Source organism: Hirundo rustica, chromosome 9 (genome assembly GCF_015227805.2).
Source record: "Hirundo rustica isolate bHirRus1 chromosome 9, bHirRus1.pri.v3, whole genome shotgun sequence".
Lineage (NCBI taxonomy): Eukaryota > Metazoa > Chordata > Aves > Passeriformes > Hirundinidae > Hirundo > Hirundo rustica.
Genome location: NC_053458.1, coordinates 19,857,716 through 19,865,893, shown reverse-complemented (window position 1 = coordinate 19,865,893; position 8,178 = coordinate 19,857,716).

Genomic DNA, 8,178 nt, shown 5'->3' with positions numbered 1-8,178 from the left:
TATCTGTGAACTGGGAAACAGGTGGAATAATTGACACAGTGTGCAAATAAAGCCGTGTATTTTCTTGATAACACCAGCAGTACTGTGTCTTTTCTGAGGCTGTTGAAACTTTAAAAGTAACACGGGCCAGCCTAGCCAGTTCTGTGTGTGGCTTGTGGTTTGCATGAAGTCCAGAGGACTTTCTGGGATGTGCTAGTCAACATGCAATTGTAGCAGATGGGAAGATAACAATTGTAAAAGCGAGCCTGTGGTGGCTGTGCTGCTGCATCCTGTTTAAATTGGCCTGACTTTTAGTTCACTCCTGGGTAATGACTTAAGAGAACTTTTTATGCAGCAGATCTGTGAAATTTGTAGGCAAAGCAAACCTTCCTGTTTCCCTTTTAGTGTTCTAGTACATTCCAATTATTAATCTGCACATCATTCACCAGATGGTGAAATAATGATATAACTTCAAATATGTTTTCCCTTCAGAGCTAAGGAACACTGTTCCCAGTTCTGCTCAGAGAAGGCTGAGGAAAATATGTATTCTTTTGTTACACTGAAGAATTGACAAGAACTGTTTCACTTGGTATAACTAATATCTTTTGGCTCTTCAGCCCACCTGTTCCTCCTAGCACAAAATCCCTCTCAAAAAAGGAGAAAAACTTTTTAAAGTCTCTTTACCCTGTTAGACCAGGCTGCTGAAGCTGAACACCTCTAGAGCAGAGGTTTAGCATAGCAACATGCAAGTCAAGCTGATAAAAAATGCATGTGTTTTTTCTAAGAAAAAGAAAGTTAAAAAAAAAATTCTCTCACCATCATGTCTATAGTCAAAATATATGAATAATATGTTCCCTTTTTTACTTTCCAAGATAAAAAAAATTGTGAATTTTTGAGCAGTAGAGTTCTGCAACACCAGTGCATCATGTTTTTGTGTTGAAATCCACGGCTTAGAAGTTCTTTGCTCATACAAATGCAAATGGTTTAGCAATACCAATATAAGCCAGAAGTACAGACTCATTCAGGTGGGAAAGGAGGGAGATCCTTTTGCAGCAATCTCTAGTCCGGTCTCCTGCTCAAAGCAGGGTCAATACTGAAATCCCACCACATAGTTCAGGACTTTCTCCAGCATGATATCAAAAGGCCCTAAGGGTGAAGATTCCACAGCCTGCATAGACAAGCTTTTCCACACCTTAATTAACCTGCTAGTGATTATTTTCTCCCTTTTTTATCCATCTGAACATGAGTATAATTTTTATAAATGTGTGGTAACTTCATGAGGACAAAAATTCAAATTCCAGATAAAATTTGAGTCGGTAAGAATGATATTCTTATCTGTAACTATACAAACAGTGACTTGCAGCACTGTAGATTATGCAGCCAGCACTGTTTTGAGTGGTTCTCCAAGTGGGGTCTGCTTTTTGTTAATAAAATCAAAATGTGGGTTCCAAATGCTGTGTAGCACTCCAGTTTCTGCAAAGCTTCTAAGCTGTATGTTTGCATGCATGTGTGTCTCCATACACATCATTGATTCCAGGGTCTCTGCTGTCGTGCTAGACCCATATTTCTGTCTTAGTGATAAATATTTCCTTCTCCACACAATAACTGCTTGTTACTACAGCTTAGACCAAATCTGGTTTTCAGCACAGAGGTAAAAGTAAATGAAATTTGGCATAGCCACCTTGTAAGAAAAAATGATGCTACATCTAAACAAGTTAAGACAGAGCTCCAGACAAGCCTATGTGAGTTCAAGCAAAACAAATCTGACATCCCTCAGTCTTGAGGCTTTGAAAGCCCGTGGTTCTTTATTAACAATGGCAATACTGTATTTATGGGCCTGCAGGCCAACATCCTGTATTACTAGATCATTGCTGCAATAGCAATTCTGTAGATCAAAAATATTGGAGTTACGGGCAGTATTATATGTTCAGTATCCCAAAGGATATTTTTCCTGCCTAATTTCTTGTGAGCTACACAAGCCTAGCAAGGTGGGGTTTTTTGTTAAGGGTTTTGGAAGCCTCAGGCAAAAATGTTTTGATTACTAAGGTAAAAAAGAAAACCACTAGAGCAGCTTTGAGGTACAAATGACAACACTATTGGGTAAAATTTGATTTTCATGGTGGCAGTTCAGTAACTGTCATCATATCAACAGTGTGATGTAAGAAAGTAGCTTTAGAAAGGAGGCAGCAGAAGGACCCCAGTGAGGCTGGCAGGATCCTGGCTGTCACTGCCAGAACCGTGGCTGTGGTACAGAGGCTCCAGGCGTGGGCGAGCTGTATTTTGTCAGGTCCTCTTGCACAGAGTTTGTGTGGCAAGGTTTTGGTAGCAAGGGGGCTACAGGGGTGCCTTTCTGGGAGAAGCTGCTGGAAGCTTCCCCTTCTAGAAGAGCCGGTGCCAGCTGGCCCCAAGGTGGACCGGCCACTGTTTTGCCCAGGACAGGCGTTCCCCATCCAGATCTCGGCCCGTGAGCCCTTTGTTACATTTCCTGTGCCCTGTCCTGCTGAGGAGGGCAGGCAGAGAGGAGCTTTGGTGGGAACCTGGCATCCAGACCAGGCCAACCCACCACAGCTACAGCCTCAGAGACTGCAAAAATGACTCCTGTAAAAAAAGAGAAAAGAGAAAGTTGATATTTTAAAAAGGCTTTAAGTCAGGTAACTGCTGTACTGAACATAAGCAGCCATTTTCTTTATGCTTTTAATATTTCTGTCTGAATAAAATACAAAAACAATGGATAATCCACGAAGAATTCTCCTTTTCATATTTGACCACTAGATGATGCTCTGACTCCTAATTGCAAATGATACTGTACTGTTAACATTGTGGTTTATTTTATAGTACTTTTTTTTCCTATAAACATTTGTCATGCCAGGCATTGTTTCTGTTTTCTGTTTCCATAAGTCATTTCCCACTTTTATATTTAGAAGTGTAGTGATTTGGTCCACACCACACTGCTGAGGGTCTTAGCCAAGAGCTCCATTAGACTTTCACACATGACACCATTGTACTGATGATCTTCTCAAGGTGATTTCAAGAGAATGACATTCTTTCATGTGAGCTAATAGTTTTTCACCGTTGCCCATTTCGATGAACTCCTTTGAACACCTTTAATTTTTTGCAGCAGTTCTTCCATCTTCACATCAGAAATGTTAATACATTAAGGCTGAATTGATTGCAGCACACAAAGCAAACATACTCAACCAGCTATCTTCTGTACAGAAGTGCTAAAGGCACAGCTCCATTCAGGTGATCCCCATATGTCAAAACCAGAGAAGGAATGAAAACAGGTTACACAACTCAGAACAGCTTGCAAGCTAGGTCAGTGCCTGACAGTTCCAGCAGAAAAGAGCTTTGGAACTAGCTTAATATCAGCCTTTCCCACTTTCAGACATGCATGTAGCACACTTCTGCCAGTCAGAGATCTGGATCTTATTTTCAATATGTAAGCAAGGAAATTACACTCTCTGAAAGGTAAGGAGTACATAAAGCCTGTTCTTCCCTCACTGAAATGGCATCTGCCACTCACACTGGGGTCTGATCGGGAAATGCCTACATGACACTACAATTCCAACTTCACTGGGACATGTTCTAGCCACAGCAGGCTCTGAGGTGAGGGATAATTCACATTCATTTAAAAAGTAAGCTTCATTTTTGCAAACCCATTAACACATATCCTGAAACTGAGCTCCTGTCACATAACCGTGCTTTAAAAGTCTTCTGGAGATTTATTGACTTGTATTACAGCAGCTCACTTATCACCAAGGCTTTGTGTAAATCACAGAAAAGGATAACAAATTTCATATGGGAAGGAAGCGGACTTCTCACTTTTACTGCTAAATAGAAGAGCTCAAACAATCATTAATATCTGATGTATACATCTACACTTCATATATTGTGCCAAAGTCAGCCTAGAGATTGGAATCAGCTCTTATTGAAAAGAAGTGTAAGAGAATGAGAGGACACTATTTTAAGCCAAACAGCAAAACATAAGGATATTTACTAGTGGCTAAATCCTTTCCAATGCAGAGTGCCTATAAAATTTATTTTGCAGCTCTGCTTCATTTAAGACACAACTATAAATGGCTTTATTTCCCCCTAGGACCTGTTTGTTGTACCCTAATTAGAGGTTTTATCTAGTGTGTTATTATTCTGGTTCTGCTGAATACGAGCATGACTGCTTTGAAAAGCTTTCAAGTACACACTCTTGTAAGTCCACTTTTTTCCCTAGCTTTTATAAAACAAATTATTTTCATGTTTATATTGTGATATTTAACTGTTAATTATCCTCCCAAGACAAACATTATTTTTCTAGATAAAAAAAGTCTGGGGCTAATCAAGTTTATACACTTAGAACAGTTATTGTAGTGCAGTTTTTATAAAATCTGTGCAGTGAACCATGGCATTTCCTTCATCTGTATGCTTCCAGAATGATCTGGGAGAGGGCTGTAAGTGAAAGATCATCATCTTACTAATCTTTTTTTCCGATAAACATTTGTCAGGCCAGGCTACCTTGGGCAAGGCCACTTTGTGGAGTTTCATGGTATCCCAGTGTTACACACAGACTGCTCCCTTTGTCAAAAGCTTCTACGGGCCTGGGGCTGAGCACTCTGCCTGAAGCAGAGCCCTTCAGAAGCAAGCTGGAAGCACATTAGTCCCATTAATTAGTGGCTGGATTGAAGTCTGAACGTTCAGTGTAGCTCAGATCAGAAAGCCACCGGGAAAGCTGCAATTTAAATTTACTGTTCATCAAAGGAGAGTGTGCAGATGGCATACTTTGTCTAGGGGATCACTGGAATTTCCTACTCTTAGTTCCTTAATTTAGGAGGAAGAAATACTGCTTTTTTAGTTACTAAAGTAGCCTTTGCTTCTGCTTATAGGGATATAGCGGTGAAATGAAATGGTGGAACAAATGGAAACAAGGCACTGTTGAACACAGCCTTGGGAACACGGTAGTCAGGAGGCCATAAAAAGCTTTTGACAATCAGAATGACAAAGGGAAGGTTTGGAAATGTAGAAACCTTGGCTGCTGTGGTTTGATTCCTGTCACAGAAAAAGAATTTGTAATGAACCATTACCTGACACTCTCAATTGCTTGACATAGTGGGGAAAAAAAAAAAAAACACCGAAACAAACCCCAATCTCATGCTCAGCAAAAATGCTTGGACCAGAAAGCTGCAAAAATGAATGCTGGAGGAGTGGGAGATGAATGATTTTCTTCATGAGAGCTTCCCCTAGCCATTGTAACAATAGGGATAAGGGCAAGCTGCTTTGGTGCTGCTTCCAAGAGCTGTGCTGAGGCAGAGCCCCACTGTCCCTGTGTGGCCATAGTCAGGTGCTCTTGGGGGGCTTTGGTTTGCAGTGATTTTTTCCCTGTTGGTGTTGTGGGCTTTTTTTTTTTTTTTTTTTCCCTTTTGCTTCATTTTTTTGGTAGTGTTTTTTGTTTATTTTTATTTTTCATTTTTATTGTTTGCTGCTTTTGTGGTTTTTACTTTTCTTTTTTCCCCACCTAGCCCTTTCATTTGTAGATCAGTTCAGCAGTGTAGAAAATACACCACAAAGTCTGCATGGGGTTCATGACATCTCCTAGTAGTCTTTCTGGTTTGTACCCCCTGATGGAAGGAGCCGAATAGCAGATCCTTATTTACATTCTGCATAAGCTTTAGTTAGCAGAGGAAACTTCTTGTCTGCTCTGAAATAGCACATCTATCAAACACTGTATTTACTGCAGAACATTCTTCTAACTTATTACTTTAGCCCAGAAATTAACCAAACCAAACCAAACTTAACCAAACTATTATGGCATTTTTCTTTCTGCTTACTCAGCAAGAATTTTGGCAAGAGAAACTTTACATGAATATTTTAAACTGGAAGAGCTTTGGGAAGAGCTAAGATTCAATTAAGGGAGAACCTGGCATTTTATTCTACACCCAACACCTCCCTCCTCCTCAATCCTCCAAGTGCAGTGACCTTTCTTGGATTTCACTAAGAGTATATAATAAATTATTCTAACTCCTGAGATTTTTCTCTTCCTTTCACTTTCTGTAAAATTCTTCTGATGTATTTTATGAGGAAGCTGCCTGAGGAAGTGCTTGATTTAGGGACAGATCAAGTCAGAAATCTTCATTCATCAAGGATAGGCTTGAAGTAGTTCTACTGAAGACAACTGTCAGGGATTTCTTAGAGGAAGGAGACAGGAATTTGAGAGAGGAGAGAGATCTACAGCTAGGAGGCCTAGTGAGAACCTGAGAAGAAGGGTACGAAAGGAAGGGCGAGATCAAGTGGAAACCTGAAGAGGAAAAGGAACAGAAAATCTAGAACAGAAAGATTCAAATAAAATCTAATAAATATTAATTACCACTGCATAATGAGAGGATACACTGAAGACTAAGGACAAGCTGCAGAAGAGTAAGCCTCAGTGGGCAGCATCTCTGGCCATCAGGAAAGGTGAGGTAGGAGCTGAGCAAAACAGAGCAGCCAGGGCACCTGAGCAAGGTGAGCAGGAAACCTCCACAAACAGCCACCACATCCAACTAAGAGTCCACATCGCAGGACAAGGTCACTGTGATGATACAGCTCTGGCGTGGAGGGACAGAGTCAGCCCCCACACACCAGGATCAGTTCCAGGAGTTGCCAGGCAGATCCACAGCACTGCAATAGTCCAAAAGTCTGAAGGTCAAGGCTCAAATCGAGGAGCTCAGTAGCCAAGTGCAGGTATGGCCAGCACTGAACTAGGCCAGCACTGAGTTAGACCAGCACTGAGCCAGACCAGCGCTGAGCCAGACCAGCACTGAACTAGACCAGCACTGAGCCAGACCAGCGCTGAGCCAGACCAGCACTGAGCCAGACCAGCACTGAGCCAGACCAGCACTGAACTAGACCAGCACTGAGCCAGACCAGCACTGAGCCAGACCAGCGCTGAGCCAGACCAGCGCTGAGCCAGACCAGCACTGAGCCAGACCAGCACTGAGCCAGACCAGCACTGAGCCAGACCAGCACTGAGCCAGACCAGCACTGAGCCAGACCAGCGCTGAGCCAGACCAGCACTGAGCCAGACCAGCACTGAGCCAGAGCAGCACTGAACTAGACCAGCACTGAACTAGACCAGCACTGAGCCAGACCAGCACTGAGCCAGACCAGCACTGAGTTAGACCAGCACTGAACTACACCAGCACTGAGCCAGACCAGCACTGAGCCAGACCAGCACTGAGCCAGACCAGCACTGAACTAGACCAGCACTGAGCCAGACCAGCACTGAACTAGACCAGCACTGAGCCAGACCAGCACTGAGCCAGACCAGCACTGAGCCAGACCAGCACTGAACTAGACCAGCACTGAGTTAGACCAGCACTGAGCCAGACCAGCACTGAGCCAGACCAGCACTGAACTAGACCAGCACTGAGTTAGACCAGCACTGAGCCAGACCAGCACTGAGCTAGACCAGCACTGAGCTAGACCAGCACTGAGTTAGACCAGCACTGAGCCAGACCAGCACTGAGCTAGACCAGCACTGAGCCAGACCAGCGCTGAGCCAGACCAGCACTGAGCCAGACCAGCAGTCCTCCAGCAACGCTGCCCATGCCGCTGAAAGCCAAAGGCTCAGCTTAGAAACAGCCCCTGCGCCTATGGACACGGGCTGTGAGTGGAGGCTCCAGCTGAGGCTGGTCAGGGCCCTTCAAGCCTGTTGGTGCTTGAGGGCTCTGACACCAAGAGGACACGAGCACAGTGACCTTGGCCTTCTGTAAGGCCTTTAAAATGTACCATCTACCTTCAGGATATGAAAATCCACTTTACAACTAATTGTTACATTTGGCACAAATAAGTACCGCACCAGCCAATTTAAAATTAATTTGGTGTGCAGCAAGAATGCTTCAAAGCACGCTAAAAAAAACGGAGCACATCTCAAATGACACTGCCATAAAGATGACACTAGTAACTGAAACCGCATACAAATGCAAGTTTTAGTCATCTGTTTTCTTTCGTGGCCTCTTTGTGAACATTACGAGCATACAGGCTCTGCTGTTCCCCGTGCCAGCCGAGGGCTCCTGCTGTCCCACCACATGGGGTTTCTGCTTGCTGCTCTGGCTGGGAGCTAACCCCACAAGAGCAGGATTGTTTCCCTTTCTTTAACACGTGCCTGAGATGCTGCTGCTTCCCAGCCCTAGACAAGATTTATAACACAGAGCATTTTTAGTAGCTCTTCTT